The sequence below is a fragment of the Palaemon carinicauda genome, chromosome 29 (assembly GCF_036898095.1).
Source record: "Palaemon carinicauda isolate YSFRI2023 chromosome 29, ASM3689809v2, whole genome shotgun sequence".
Taxonomy (NCBI): domain Eukaryota; kingdom Metazoa; phylum Arthropoda; class Malacostraca; order Decapoda; family Palaemonidae; genus Palaemon; species Palaemon carinicauda.
Window position 1 is genome coordinate 73,667,503 of NC_090753.1, and position 15,356 is coordinate 73,682,858.

Genomic DNA, 15,356 nt, shown 5'->3' on the forward strand with positions numbered 1-15,356 from the left:
GAATAATGTCCCCCTTTAGAGGTTGAATCTTAAAGGGAGCACACTTAAGTCGAAACCAAAATCATAATACTTTATCAGGCCAACTGGTAAACTGATTAGAAAATATAACTTTGTTCAAAACAGCACTACAGAAACAATCCCATTGTTCATCACACTACTGCATACAAGGGAACATCATATTTTGAAATTACAAATCCAATGATGAAGAATTTTGTACAGTACCTATAGATGAAGAAATCCCTCCCTTAAGATAACCCTTTATATCCTACTTAGGGCAATATGCAAGAATACATCATTCTTGGAAGACATACAGTACTCCGAACCACCTACACAGAAATCCCTTTTGAATTTTGAAGGATTTCTGAAACTGTCCTACATAGACTCTCCATCCATGTTTCCATTGAGCCACTGTTCATGATCTATTTAATATTATTGCAGCCTTTCCACTATGAATTAATTGTCAGAGACCTAAATAGACCTCCGAATTCTGATTATCCTTTGCATTCAGATCTTCCTGAACAGTACCATCCGGCACATAATACTAGGTATGCAGCTGATTCTAAAAGTCATCCCTTCTCTCATGAGGCTCAATACTTCACAGTATTGTAAGTTTTATTCCAGCAGTGACCAAGTTGTGGAATGATCTTCCTAATTGGGTATTTGAATTAGTAGAACTTGTAGCCAATGTTTTTATGCTAAACAGGCTGACATGTCTCTTTATATAGTTTATTTACGAACGATCTATTTTAATGCTGTTACTGTTCTTAAAATATGTTATCTTAATTGTTCATCACTTCACTTGTAGTTTGTTTATTTCCTTTCCTTACTGGGCTATTTGTCCCTGATAAAGCCCTTGTGCTTATTGCATCCTGCTTTTCCAACTACGTTTGTAGCTTAGCAATAATAATCATAATAATATCAACTCTACAACAGCATGAGTAAAAAGTGTCAAAGTCTATACAACAGTGAGGATCTTGTCGCCTCCAGAAAGAGACTTAGCGCTGAGTGTGGGAGACTGCGGCAGGGTTTTCTGCACTTCCCTTGTACCAGTAACTCCTAAGCCCAAACTTCCTTGAATAGTGCTAACAGGTCCAGATAGTTTATGTGAATGACACTCTTATCTGACCATATCCAGAACTGGTATGACATTGGCAATTTGTGAGGTCAGATTAAAAACCAGAGAAAAAAACATTGTAACATCAATGTAAAAAAAAAAACTCTGGAAAACTGTACTCACAAATTGCCAATGTCACACAATTCCTAAGATGCATTTAAAGGTAGAGAATGCAAATACCTTTAGGTGTAACATATATAAATGTTATAGTAATCTATTCAAAGTTTTATAGAATTTGTCTTCTTTGATGATAACTTATTCTCTGGTTACACATTTTTCCTTTGCCTATATGTACACCAAATAGTCTGGCATATTCTTTATACATTTTCATTTCATCATACACCTGCCAACACTAAGATAACCTAAAAATTCTTTACTCAATGGAATACATACTGCACTGTAATTGTTCAGTGGCTACTTTCCTCTTGGTAAGAGTAGAACTATGGTAGGAGGCTCTTCTAGGAGGATACTCCAAAATTAAACCCTTGTTCTCTAGTCTTCGGCAATGCCATAGTCTTTGTACTATGGTATTCCACTGACATGGGTTAGAGTTCTTTTGCTTGAGGGTACACTCAGGCACAATATTCTATCAGATTTCTTATTTCCTTTCCTCATGACTATTTTCCCTGTTGGACCCTTGGACTTATAGCAGGCTGCTTTTCCAACTAGGGTTGAAACTTAGCCAATAACAATAAATGGATAGAAAGTTTCATGTTGGAAATTCTCCGATTATGTATTTTTCAATGGCTGCTCTAAACAAACTTCTGAAAATAAGAACAATATCTTATAAACTGATATTGAAGGTCTTCTTAAATTCTATACCTCCCTGCATTTATACAGATATAGGAACCAGTTCCCAAGGAAGAATAGAGGTTCTTCCTAATTAAAGTCAGTAAGAATGTACCATACCGTACTTTGGGATATTTTGGCCTTTGTTTATAATCTATCGATTTTGCCTTCTCTTTGAGAGTGCAAAAATCAAATAAAAAATTAGACGTTTTGTCGTCTGTTAATATTTCAAAACACACCTACTGTTGGAAACAGTCCATTTACGAGACTGGGATTCAAGCCCAGCTCGAGCGCGATGGTTTCTAGCAGAGTCTGCAACCTCACCCTCCTTGTAAGGTAAGAATGGGGAGTTTGAAGGAGCCTATAGGCCTACCTGCTGATTCATCAGCAGTCGTTACCTGATCCTAACTTGGATGGAGAGGGGGCCAGGACACTGATCGTATGTATATATGGTCAGTCTCTAAGGCAGAGTCTTGATAACCAGGGCAATGTCTCTGTGTCTTGCCTCTGCAATTCACGTGTGGCTTTTAAACCCTTTAAACATATGAGAAACCAGTTTGAAACTTATATTGCATAACTTGTAGCCAGTCAATATAGATTTGTTACCAACTACACTCAAACTGTTGAGTGCAGAGTGGCCTCTCGTATCTATAGAGTATTTGGAATCAAATCCTGACATAATTTATAATGGATTAAAGGCATCTAAAACTGCTGAGGTACTCACAGTTTTGACCAAAAGAGACTGTAATTAATGCACTGAAGATAATTTTTCATTAAAGCAAAGCTGTAATTAGTTATTTGTTATTTTTACAAGTCTTTCATGTTTATTATTATTATTAAATGCTAAGCTATAACCCTAGTTGGAAAAGCAGGATGCTATTAGCCCAGGGGCCCCAGCAGCGAAAATAGCCCAGTAAGGAAAGGAAATAAGGAAAAATGAAATATTTTAAGAGAAGTAACATCAAGATAAATATCTCCTATACAAACTATAAAAACTCTAACAAAACAAGAGGAAGAGAAACTAGATAGAACAGTGTGCCCGAGTGTACCCTCAACCAAGAGTACTCTAACCCAAGACATTGGAAGACCATGGTACAGAGGCTATGGCACTACCCAAGACTAGAGAACAATGGTTTGATTTTGGAGTGTCCTTCTCCTAGAAGAGCTGCTTACCGTAGCTAAAGAGTCTCTTCTACCCTTTTAATGTGATTTGTATCCGGTATCCTGTTTTACAGCATTTTATTCTACTGCACATATAAATATTTTAATAATAAAGATTTATGTTAATTAGATACACACTAAACAAGCCTAATTCTGCAACAAGCTGGTTATATCTTTGCAACTGAAGGTGAAATTGGCAAAATATTAACCGGCCAAATTACAATGCCAGAAATTCGGACAAAAAGGGAGAAATTTTTCTGGTGCCAAAATATCCCAAAGTACTGTACAGTATTGTCATTCCAAGATGACATATGGAACTGAAAAGAGCTTTAGAACTGTGAAGGATTTCTTTTATCTATCATAATTAGACTGTCCAATGACACTCAAAAATTTATCCAAAATATAAAACCTTTTTCCTATGAACTAATTTTGAAAGATCTTCAAAGAAATCGACTACAAGCCAATACAAACTGTAAAAGGTATGTACGCAGTGTACTGTACGTGTACACGTATGCACAGTACAGAACACGGTGTACTTAGCCCCACGTTGGTGATCTGTAACAGTTCCTCCCATCCAAGTTCTGTAACTAGGTTCTGAAACCATCCACTGATGCAGCCCTTAACAGAAAAGTGAGCACTTTTTATTCCAGTTGAGATCATTTTTAAGAACGGAACTGGAAAACTAAACTCTGATTTATTCTATCATTAGTGATTTGCAAAGCCAGATTAAAAAAAAAACCAAAACCACTTCCAACACAATGTTAAAGAAATGGGGAATACTGTAAAGACCTTAAGTAATGGAAAAACTCCTCTTGATTTAATAAGTACAGTAGTACGTTGGCACCATCCACCCATTGAGACACTACCTTTAAAGAGTTATTGGGTCCTTTGACTGGCCAGACAGTACTACATTGGATCCCTCTCTCTCGTTATGGCTCATTTTTTCTTTGCCTACACATACACTGAATACTCTGGCCTATTCTATACACATTCTCCTCTGTCATACACCTGACAACACTGAGATTACCAAACAATTCTTCTCTCTCTCAAGGTTAACTGCTGCCCTGTAATTGTTCAGTGGCCACTTTCCTCTTGGTAAGGGTATAAGAGACTCTAGCTATGGTAAGCAACTCTTCTAGGAGATGGAAACTACACAACCAAACCATTGTTCTATAGAACAATGGTTTGGGTAGTGCCATAACCTCAGTACCATGGGCTACCACTGACTTGGGATACAGTTTTCTTGCTTAATGCTACAGTCGGGCACAATAATCTATCTTATTTCTCTTCTTCTTTTATAGTTTTTATCGTTTATATATGAAAGATTTGTTTTGAAGTTATTATTCTTAAACATCTCTCATAGTTCATTTCCAAATTTCCTTTCCACAATGAGCTATTTTTCCTGTTCAAGTCCTTGGGCTTATAGTATCCTACTTTTCCAACTAGGGGTAGCTTAGCAAGAAATACTGTAATAATAATAATAATAATAATAATAATAATAATAATAATAATAATAATAATAATAATAATAATAATAATAATAATAATAATAATAACATACTCCTTACAGGAGCCACATCCACAATGAAAACTACAAGGACTCTTACAAATGAATGAGATCTTGGCCACTGCTGCAGCAGTACAACATCAAACCCTACAGTAATTGTTAACAGGCAGAACACATTTACAGGATCTTAGCATACTAGGACAAGTCCTTTTCCTATCATATGTGAAAAGATAAAATAAGCGGCACTCAAAACAGTGACCTTCTCAAGCGAAATACTAACCACATCTGTGTACACAAAAAATAATTCTCAGACATTGACTACTTTATGAGAATGGGTAGTTCATCGTTCTTGACTATTTATCAGAATGGATAGTGCACCATTCTTTATAATGCGAATAGTTCAACACTATTGCTTTCAACGAGACGTCCTTCAGACCCAAACACGAGAAGTCTATCTTAATAAAAAAAAAGCCTAAATATGATAATCTCATATTTAGTTAAAGTCTAACTAAGGAAACAAGATATTCTTTACTGGTACTTTTAACAGTCTTAAACCTATTTTGTTTAGTAGCGAATAGTTGAGCTATAAGGAGGAATGATGCTTGGTATAATCACTCCGGCGATTATTTCAACTTTCCGAATTTCATTTCTTTGGATTAAATTTATCATGAGATAAAATTGCTTTGACTTAATCAAATTATTCTCTCTCAGTTAAAAACCTTTTGCCGTGACTAAAATGCAATAATGAAAATAGAAGCTTTCTACGATACATCAACCGAAATTTGTTTTTAAGGAATAAGGTTTCACTAAAATGTAAATGTGTCCTGCTTATTAACAATATTATCAAAACACAAAAGGTCCTCAACTTATAAACATATGGAAATACAAACAAACATCCAACTGAAGTCGTAAATCTGAGATATTGTATAAAAAGTTCATAATGAAATTCTGCAATATAACAATATCATACAATTTGATAGAGTACGCAAAACGACATTTCCAACATGAAACAGGACTACTTGTGGAGACTTTTGCATCTAAAAATTGTAGGCGTGTGAGTTGGGTGAAATTATAACAAAATTTGACTTACAAACGGTTTCTTGGCACCTTTTAACCCTTTTACCCCCAAAGGACGTACTGGTACATTTCCATAAACTCATCCCTTTACCCCCATGGACGTACTGGTACGTCCATGCAAAAAACTGTTATTTACATTTTTTTTTTTTGCATATTTTTGATAATTTCTTGAGAAACTTCAGGCATTTTCCAAGAGAATGAGACCAACCTGACGTCTCTATGACGATAATTAAGGCTGTTAGAGCAATTCAAAAAAAATATACTGCAAAATGTGCTTGAAAAAAAAAATAACCCCTGGGGGTTTTAAGGGTTGGAAAGTTCTAAATAGCCTGGGGGTAAAAGGGTTAAGTTTATAAGCTGAGGACATGAAATATCATAATACTGTATGAGGAACATGATGCCAATTAATTTGCTAATACAGAGAGCAAAAAACAAGGTAAATCACATTGAACTTTAGATGCTCTTTGTTAAATAAAGTCAATAAACCAAATGGTTTTTAAACTATACGATCTATTAGACTTTATGACCTTACACAATAATACCTTTACCTGCTTTCATAAAATCTAATTTCATGTACTGCAATATTTTTTCCAAAAGCACAAACTACAGTATTTTAGTTCTCTTACGACCAATAAACGCTACATTAAATAAAATAGGTAAGTACATACATACATACATATACCAAAGGAACTTCCCCAAATTTTGGGGGTAGCCAACATCAACAAATGAAACAAAAACAAAAAGGGGGACCTCTACTCTCTACGTTCCTCCCAGCCTAACAAGGGACTCAACTGAGTTCAGCTGGTACTGCTAAGGTGCCACAGCCCACCCTCCCCCGTTATCTACCACAGAAGAAGCTTCATAATGCTGAATCCCCTACTGCTGCTACCTCCGCGGTCATTTAAGGTAAGTACAGTGCATTAATCATAAAAAGCACAAATTGGCCCACTGGTTCAACTGGGCCACTCAGATGTGTTGACTGAAGAAATCTAACTTCGTTGGAGTCTTCAGCGACAAGAGTGAGACAGTCCGTACGTGGGACTCGACATCCTGAACGAAGGACTTCTGTAAAGGAAAATAAGGTTCTTTAGAAATGTTATTAGCTGTTAGCAAGTTCAGTACAGTCAACAACACACACTCAAATAGCTAATCACTTTATCATAATAAAAACTATACTTTAATAAAATGAAGCATAATGATTTAAAAAAAAAAATTGCACTGAAGATCCTGACTGATTAAAATGTTTCATATAACCCGTTTAACTGATACTTGGAGCATGACTTATTATAAACTTACAGGTGAAATATATTATTTCATTATTTTATATTACTGTACATTTTTTCATCAAAAACTAATTTCTTCAGGTTAGCTTATTTTGAGGAGGCAAAAACCTCTAATCAATGTACACTATCATAATCATAGTATCACAGTAGTACAAACTTAAACTACAATCTATAAAATACTGTATTAGCCTCATAGGGTATAAATCATATAATAAATAAATTCAATGATTTAAACAGAAGTAGTTATTAGTTAAGTATATTTGGTAAAACACACACACACACACACACACTCACTCTCTCTCTCTCTCTCTCTCTCTCTCTCTCTCTCTCTCTCTCTCTCTCTCTCTCTCTCTCTCTCTCTCTCGAGAAGTCCCCTGAAAAAGAAATCAAGAAAACAAAATAAGATGAAATTGGTACTAAAGCTGATTAGATGAAATTTCAATTTTTTCAAATTTTGTGCTGTAAGAAATCTAAGAATCAGACTACAATTACAGTATTAGAATAATCACATTCACAGTTATTATTGGATTTCATTTCAATAATTAATTTGGGCTAATTACACAAAAAATCTGGCATTAAGGGGAAACAGACGCAAAATTTAATTTGCGACGATGTATTTGCGGCAACATCATTGCGACACTTTTCTAACTTCAGCGTCATTGCCCTGAGCGTTGATGAAATGGTCATTCCGTCGTCAATGCAATGACTACTTACTTTGAGGACTTATTACTTGAATTGTGTATTAGGTATTGTGCAAGGGAAAATTCATAATTTCTATCGTTTATCAATAAGGGAAGATAAACTACAAATCTCATAAATAATTTGTATTTTTCATAGCTATACAAACACGAGTTATTTCAACAGGGAGTCTTCCTTAGGTGGGAGGGAGTCCCAATGGCAGGAAAAGGCTGTCTGTTTGACCCTCGGCCCAGAGCCTGGCCCTGATACGAGGTAGGGACAAACCTAAATACTCAATTATGTTATCCCTGCTCCACAAAAAAAAGTAAAATGCTTTGAAACTGACAATCATATGTATTATAAAATCATAGCTATATTCTATAAGGTTTGATTCAAAATGTCCTCACCTGCTTGAGTGTATACCAATGCTGATACTCCCAGGGCCACGAGAATTAGGATGGGGCGAAATGTTACTTACACTTGGCATTAAGTACTAATAAGTAACAGATGAGTTGACACTAGGATAATTGTGCCGCAGAAGCATAGTTTCTACATTGACTATTGGACAGCCACTACGGGGCCTAGAGTGCAGGTGTCTTGCGTCTTGTAAGCGCTAGATGGTTCTCGTGGAAAGCAATGTTTGTGACACGACCACGGATGTCACGAGCCCTGGAAGAGGCCCTGGAAGACGCTTCTCCCAAAGGGTTTATAAACCTCACGATAGTCTCTAGCAGTCAAAGAGAAATGGTACTTTGTTACTCTTTTCTCCTTTCATCCAATCTTGACAAATAGATTGGAGACACTGGGAACACAATGTATAGTCTTTATCAAATAGAGACTCACTGCCCCAACAGGGCATAGTAGTAAATCCACTAAATCATCAGTCTCCTCCTCGAGTGATGAAAGAAAGAGTCAAATTACTTGTCACAAAAAGGTGGATTTTAGGGATTACAGAAAGCTATGGTTGTGGCTAGCCCATGAATATTGCGAGCCGTTGGAGTTGCCACAGTAATCATGTCTCCAAAGGATTTGAAAGCTCTATTAATAGACTCTTTATCAGTGTCTACCGAGTGGTTATTGCCAAATGCTAAGGTTGTGGCAACAACACAAAAGTTATGGGCTTTGGTAGGGGCCCCATTCGATGCTTCTCCTCAAGATATAAGCTCTCATAACCACTTCTCAAAATCAGAAAGGGATTGTGATCTCAGACCCTCCTTTCTTGTTTGACTTGTGCTAATAAACATGATAGGAAAGGTCAGGCAGTAGGAAACAGTCCTCTTAAGGTATAAGCAAACTGCCCTTACGGGACAAAGTAGCAAACAATACCTCCTTTAATGCTGATATTATAAAAGTCAAATCTGATATTATTAATAACAGCATTTTGGATCTTAGCTGCAAATTTTGTAATGAAAGTAAATGACAGAACTTTCGGGTGAAAAAAGATAAGATAGGTTATGTAGTTTGCTCGCTTTTAATGAAACTAGAGCTAAATGGAAGACTGTCGGCAAGAAGCCACTCGATTACACAACACCTCCCAATCATCTGAGCACAGGGAGGATCTCCAAAGATGACAATATGGCAGAAAAGACTCGCACCTTTGTAAAACATAATGCTTCACCTGGACACAAATACTGACAAATCTGCTATAATCATAAATGAGGAAGGATCTGGATCCAAGTGTAGATCCTGAAGGAATTGGTTCCTATTGAGAAATTCACTTGAAGCTATTGCTCTTCTCTGGAATCTCTTCCTGTTCCCTGAGAGATTGACTTGCAAGCAGAGGATATTGACAAAAATCTGTCGTGTTACATTCTGTTAACGTAAATTCGTAATACGACTGTGAAGAAAGAAACAGTTTAACATATTTCTTAACCTATGAACGATGAAAATTAGATCTTTGCAATTTAACATTATTTCTGAAATAATTAGTTTTGTTCCCCAACTCTCCACTGGAAAATTAATTATATTCTCGATATGAATAAAGAGACAGATCTAATCCCTGCTGTTTAAGTGATAGCTAGTCATGATAAGTCAGGAAATACTGTTTTGCACTCAAATAATATCAATATAATATTCTAAGCAGTTATAAAGCGAAGATTCGTTGTTATATTCTGACGGTTTTAACGATGAATATCTGGAGAATCTAAAATCATGAAAAATTTCCCTATCTTGAGTCCCTGGATGCATTGCAAAAAAACATAACTTAATGTTAGATCGACGTTTGACACAAAAACGTGTGAAGTTAGTGGTGCGTTCAGCTGCTATTCCAACGTTCAGGTGGTTCGCGTATATTGAGACGCATGGTACGTTCCAGTGGATTTTTTTAGCAGATGCTTCTCCGATACCCTGTGGAAGAACGCAGGGGGGGATTATTTGTGGAACTGTGAATGTAGCGATACTCTAGCACAATTACTAGGCCTATACAGTAATACATAATTTGTTGATTTTTCCTACAAGATACGTATTTCTTTCTTAGGAGAGGATAAAACTGTGGAACCCCTTGGGGTAACAGAAATGGTTGTAAATATATTTTTCACTAACTCCTTCTCAGAAAAAAAGTACCTGTATTAAAATATCTGTAACATAGGCTTAAAAATTGATGCAGTGTACTATTTGGCATATATTATTGTGTAGCATGTGGACAGGAAAATCTTCCAAGTCAGAGAAGTCTCCAGAGAAGGGAAAGAGCTTCAAGTGAATTTCTCAATAGGAACCAATCCCATCAGGATCTACACTTGGATCAGATCTTCTATATCTGAAATAAAGAGCTGACCACAGGAACTTAGCACACACGGTATTTGCATGCGACGAAACAGACTCGTATACATTTAAAAAGAGCTAGCAGAGAAGAGCATTGCTTCCTTTCTATTCAAGGTCCAAAAGCTGTATAAAATAAAATAAAAGAAATATCATATTTGATAAATATTACATATACATAAAGGCTGGAAGACAAATCCTTCCATATTTCTTCTTCTATGTTTACATATCTTCCCAGTTGAGAGGCAACCATTTTGTGCACCTCGCAAGTGGAATTTACATCACACCTTTTTCTCTACCTACATAATTGATTGGGATCAAGCTCTATATGGGTGACCTTCCAGAGAATCCAAAATTATCATAAGTACTGATTTACCACTCGTTAGAAAATCCCAATCTTGGAACAAAGCCAACAAACATTCAATTGCTACGGTGCAACCATACATTGTTGCCATAGCCACCAGTTTTCTTCTATACGGTTTCATATAGAATTCAAGTATTTCATTAATAGTTGGAACTGCTGATAGGCTAGAAAAACATTAAGCCATCATTTCCTACTGAAAATACAGATCCCAACCCCCAATCACAGACACAAAGCCACTGTAACAGACTCCCACCCCCAACCAAGCATAAATTTTCACTGGTTTATATTGTTTACAATACGTTCGTGATAATATGAAATTACACAGACAACCTTTAACCAAGCCGGTCCGTCAATCCCTAGAGTGGATTGTTCAGGTAAGGATAAAAAATCAACATTTGAATAAGAAAATTAATTAATCATTGAACACTAATACATTTGCCTCCGGTGCTAGTACTGTAGATCGGTCTCAAATACATACCTGAACCCTAAGACTGGAAGATTAAGGCAAATGCAGTAGTTTTCTTAAGGCAATGCAGAGACCAAGAATAGACACTGGTGATCTGTGGTAATAATTAAGGGCAGGTCAAGGCATATGTTGCACAAAGGGGAGAAGATAATGGAAGGGGAATGGGAAATGAAAGAGACACATACAAGACGAAATACAGTAAGAGCAATCAAAGATTTCAGTCTTCCACCAATGAATATTGCCAACATTTTACTTGAGTCTGCTGACATTCCCTCGCACAGTAGATAGTACAATAATGATCCAGAATTGTGATCTTAATCCGTGTCACCTCCAAATTTTCATGGTTTCTTATGATGCAAAATACAGTTAACTCCCCATTAACACGAGTTCTATTAACCCGATTTCGAAGTTACAAGAGTCCAAATTTATTGAGATATATTCTGTTAGCACGAAATGTCCGATGTTACGCAAGTTGAATATCCAGCTTAAGAGCAAGAGCGGGAGAGAGAGGTTAACCCTTTTACCCCCAGGGCTATTTGGAAATTTCCAACCCTTAACCCCCATGGGTTATTTTTTTTCAAGCACATTTTGCAGTATATTTTTTTTTAAATTGCTCTAACAGCCTTAATTTTTGTCATAGAGAGGTCAGGTTGGTCTCATTCTTTTGGAAAATGCCTGAAGTTTCTCATAAAGTCATCAGAAATATGCACAAACATGTAAATAACAGTGTTTTGCAAGAACGTACCGGTACGTCCTTTGGGGGCGAAAGGGTTAATGAGAATTTATTTAAGCTTACAAACAAATAAATTTTAGTTTTTAATGTAGTAACAAAACAAGTAATCTAATTTTACAAATAAATCTACATCTATACTTCTAAATGGAGATGTTTACAATCTAACATGTTTACAGTACATCACGACTCTTTATTTGTGAATCTGGTTTGTTCTAAGATAGTATAAAATGGAGAAATGTTGTAACGTTGAATAACAAATTAAGTTATATAAATTATATTGCGATAGTATAAAATAAACTTAATTGTTACATTTACCAATATTCATATTCAATATCTTTGTTTATATCGCCTATGTAGAAGGATGTGGATCGACAATGTCAACAGCTGATACGTCTGTTGTTGTTGTTTAATGAGAGAGAGAGAGAGAGAGAGAGAGAGAGAGAGAGAGAGAGAGAGAGAGAGAGAGAGAGATGGGAGCGAGGCAGCCGACAGCCAACAGTGGTAAGAAGAGTGATGTGTCAGTATGAATGTACATGGGTCATAACTTATTTTACTATAAAATAAATACAAGTAGAGTAAGAATGTGCGTTTTTATTGTTTCTGTGACCTTCAAATACATCAACGTGTTTGTTTCAAGTTTCATAGTAACAAAATCCCAAAATAGACAGGCTGCCAATGTCCAGCAACGTAACATCCCCTATTACCATTATTTCTTTTGGAGAAATTATGTTCCGTTAACACGACATCTCCATGAAAATTACCCTCGTGTTAACGGGGAGTTAACTGTATCTATCTATAGTTAAAATTTGGTAGAAATCCAATGTGCCAGTTTCTTATGAGATAATCTTTAAAATTGTGAAAAAATGCAAATTCGGATCTAAAATCTTGATCTGGTAATGCATCATCTCCAATAATTAATGGGGTTGTCAATGGTCTAAGATCTATCTGTGGTGAAAATTCAGTCAAAATCCATTGGGTGGTTTTGACATAGTCCTGTCCACAGACACAGTCAAATTAATAAATAAATATACTGACATGATTTTATAACCTCCTGAAATGACAAGAGTTTGTACAGTATTCGCGTAGGAACAAACTGATAACAATATCATAATTCCAGTTGTATCAGTGCCTTACCATCACATGCTCAGTATCCAGATGACAAAATAAATTGGGTACATGCTGACGTCGCCTATGCCTCATTCTTCGTTTCCTTCTGCTCTTAGAGTATTTGCATCTTGTCAATTTTTCATATGGAAAACCACAGCCAGCAGATCACAAGTGCAAGGGAGGGGTTAAGGGGCAGCTCAACCCCAGGTCTATGAGGTCCAAAATTCAGGTCTCAAGTTGGAGGCGGAAGGAATTCTATTTCTATCCTTCCTACATTCAATTTCAGCTGATCAGCCTGGAATAAAATATCAGATTAGGGGCATCTCTATCTCCTGCCAACTCAAAGGGTAATACAATAGTCTTACTAATTAATCAACATCTACAAAATCTATTAACTGTTCTATTTAATGGTCTACAAAATATCTGCTGCTCTGCTGCACAGTTAAAGATAAATGTAGGTAAAGTAATCTTTCTCTAAAATTAAAATTATATTACAAAAAACTATTTGATGACAACCCTCACTAAGTTCTACTTGAGACTAACACATCTGTATTATCTAAATCACTTCAATATCTAATTGATTTTTACATGTGGGTTGTCTCAAGTCTTTATATAAATACTATAACCCTACAATTGGATACAACTTGTGCCAGGCAATGGTTGCTGATGATTCAGTAGGGATACCTATAGGCTCCCGAAATCTCCAATCCTTAGCTCACAAGGATGGTGAAGTTGCAAACACTACAAGAAACTATTGAGCTTGAGCGTATCTCGAACCCCAGACCAACAGATAGTTGGGCATGGATGTTTCCAATAAGCTACTTCAATCTAAAATGCTACCTTTAGAATCCTCATAAGTAAACAATTAAAATTGAAATGGTATGTCAAGGGGGAAGGCAAAAGAGATGAGAAGTAACTGCTATTATTCTGAGATTGTCATAAAGATCATAATCTAACACAAGCGTGAGAGCCTTCAATTAAAAGTTCATCTTTGCGAATATGGCGCTGATTACTTTCTTGAATATTCACTATTATTATTACTAATATTATCATCACTTGCTAAACTACAATACTAGTTAGAAACTCAGGGTGTTATAAGGTCAAGGGGTCCACGGTGAAAATAGCCCAGTGAGGAAACAAAGACACAGATAGAATAGTGTCCCTCAGTGTACCCTAAGACAGAGAACTCTCACCCGAGACAGAGGAACACCATGGTACAGAGGCTATGGCACTACCCAAGAGAAGGGAACATCATTTTGATTTTGGAATGTCCTCCCAGAACAGCTGCTTACCATAGTAAAAGAGTCTCTTCTACCCTTACCATGAGGAAAGAAGACAATGAACAATTACAGTGCAGAAGTTAACCCCTTGGGTGAAGAATTTTTCAGCTATCATAGCGTTGTCAGGCGTATGAGGAAAGAGGAAAATGTGTAAAGAATAGGCCAGACTATTAGGTGTATGTGTGGGCAAAGAAAAAAGGAGCCATAACTAGAAAGGGATCCAGGGAAAGTACCCTATAACTCTCTGGCCGTAGTACAGTATCTCACCAAACAGTTTTTTAGCATTGTCGGAATTTTCTCATTCTTGAATTGGTGAAATCACTTGAGCAAACTTTTCCAAAGAAAATATCTTTCCTAATTACATTATGTCATCAAGTGTATTAAACTAAACTAAGATCAAAGTCTACATTAAGACTTTTGAGATATTTCACTCATTCATCTAATAAAGTAAAAGTATTACATAATTTTAGAGTAAAAGAACTTCGGGAGTTCTGCAGCTAATGTTTTTATGTTGAACAGACTGATATAGGTCTCTCATAGTTTATGTATGACAGATCTATTTTAGCATTGATGCTGACCATAGGGTATTTTATATTGATTGTTAATTATTTCTCATGTAGTTTATTCATTTCCTTTCTTCACTCGGCGATTTATTCCTGTAGGAGCCATTGGGCTTGTAGCATCCTGCTTTTCCAACTAGGGTTTTAGCTTAACTAATCAGAATAACATTAATAATCATATTTCAAACAACCTCTGAAGACAAATTAACAAACATGATAAAGGCAGTAGAAATATTCTCAATATTTCCAGATTCCAAAGATGAAACTTAACAGCCTTTAAGTACAAACTTCTCCCTTGTGATAAAATATATATGTAACCATTAACATTGCCTTCCACATTTTATGCACATTTTTAGCTTTGTTTCCTTTGCCAGGGTGGTAATAAAATAACCTGTATTTATTCATCTGTCTGTTAGCAGGTATACGGCAAAACTTCTTTCGGGATTCTCACCAACTTTAACAACGGATAAGTATTAAGCT

The 15,356-nt window shown here is 36.1% G+C and overlaps 1 long non-coding RNA gene across 1 annotated transcript in view; it reads right to left on the bottom strand.

Moving 5' to 3' along the window:
• Positions 1-6,680: 6,680 nt before the first annotated feature.
• LOC137622827 (uncharacterized) overlaps positions 6,681-15,356 on the bottom strand; it is a 41,759-nt gene continuing 33,083 nt past the window's right edge. Inside the window, exons 3-4 of the long non-coding RNA XR_011040488.1 lie at positions 13,064-13,331; positions 6,681-6,713 (exon numbers count right to left, since the gene is read on the bottom strand). This is a non-coding gene — a long non-coding RNA (uncharacterized lncRNA). The remainder of the gene's footprint in view (positions 6,714-13,063; positions 13,332-15,356) is intronic.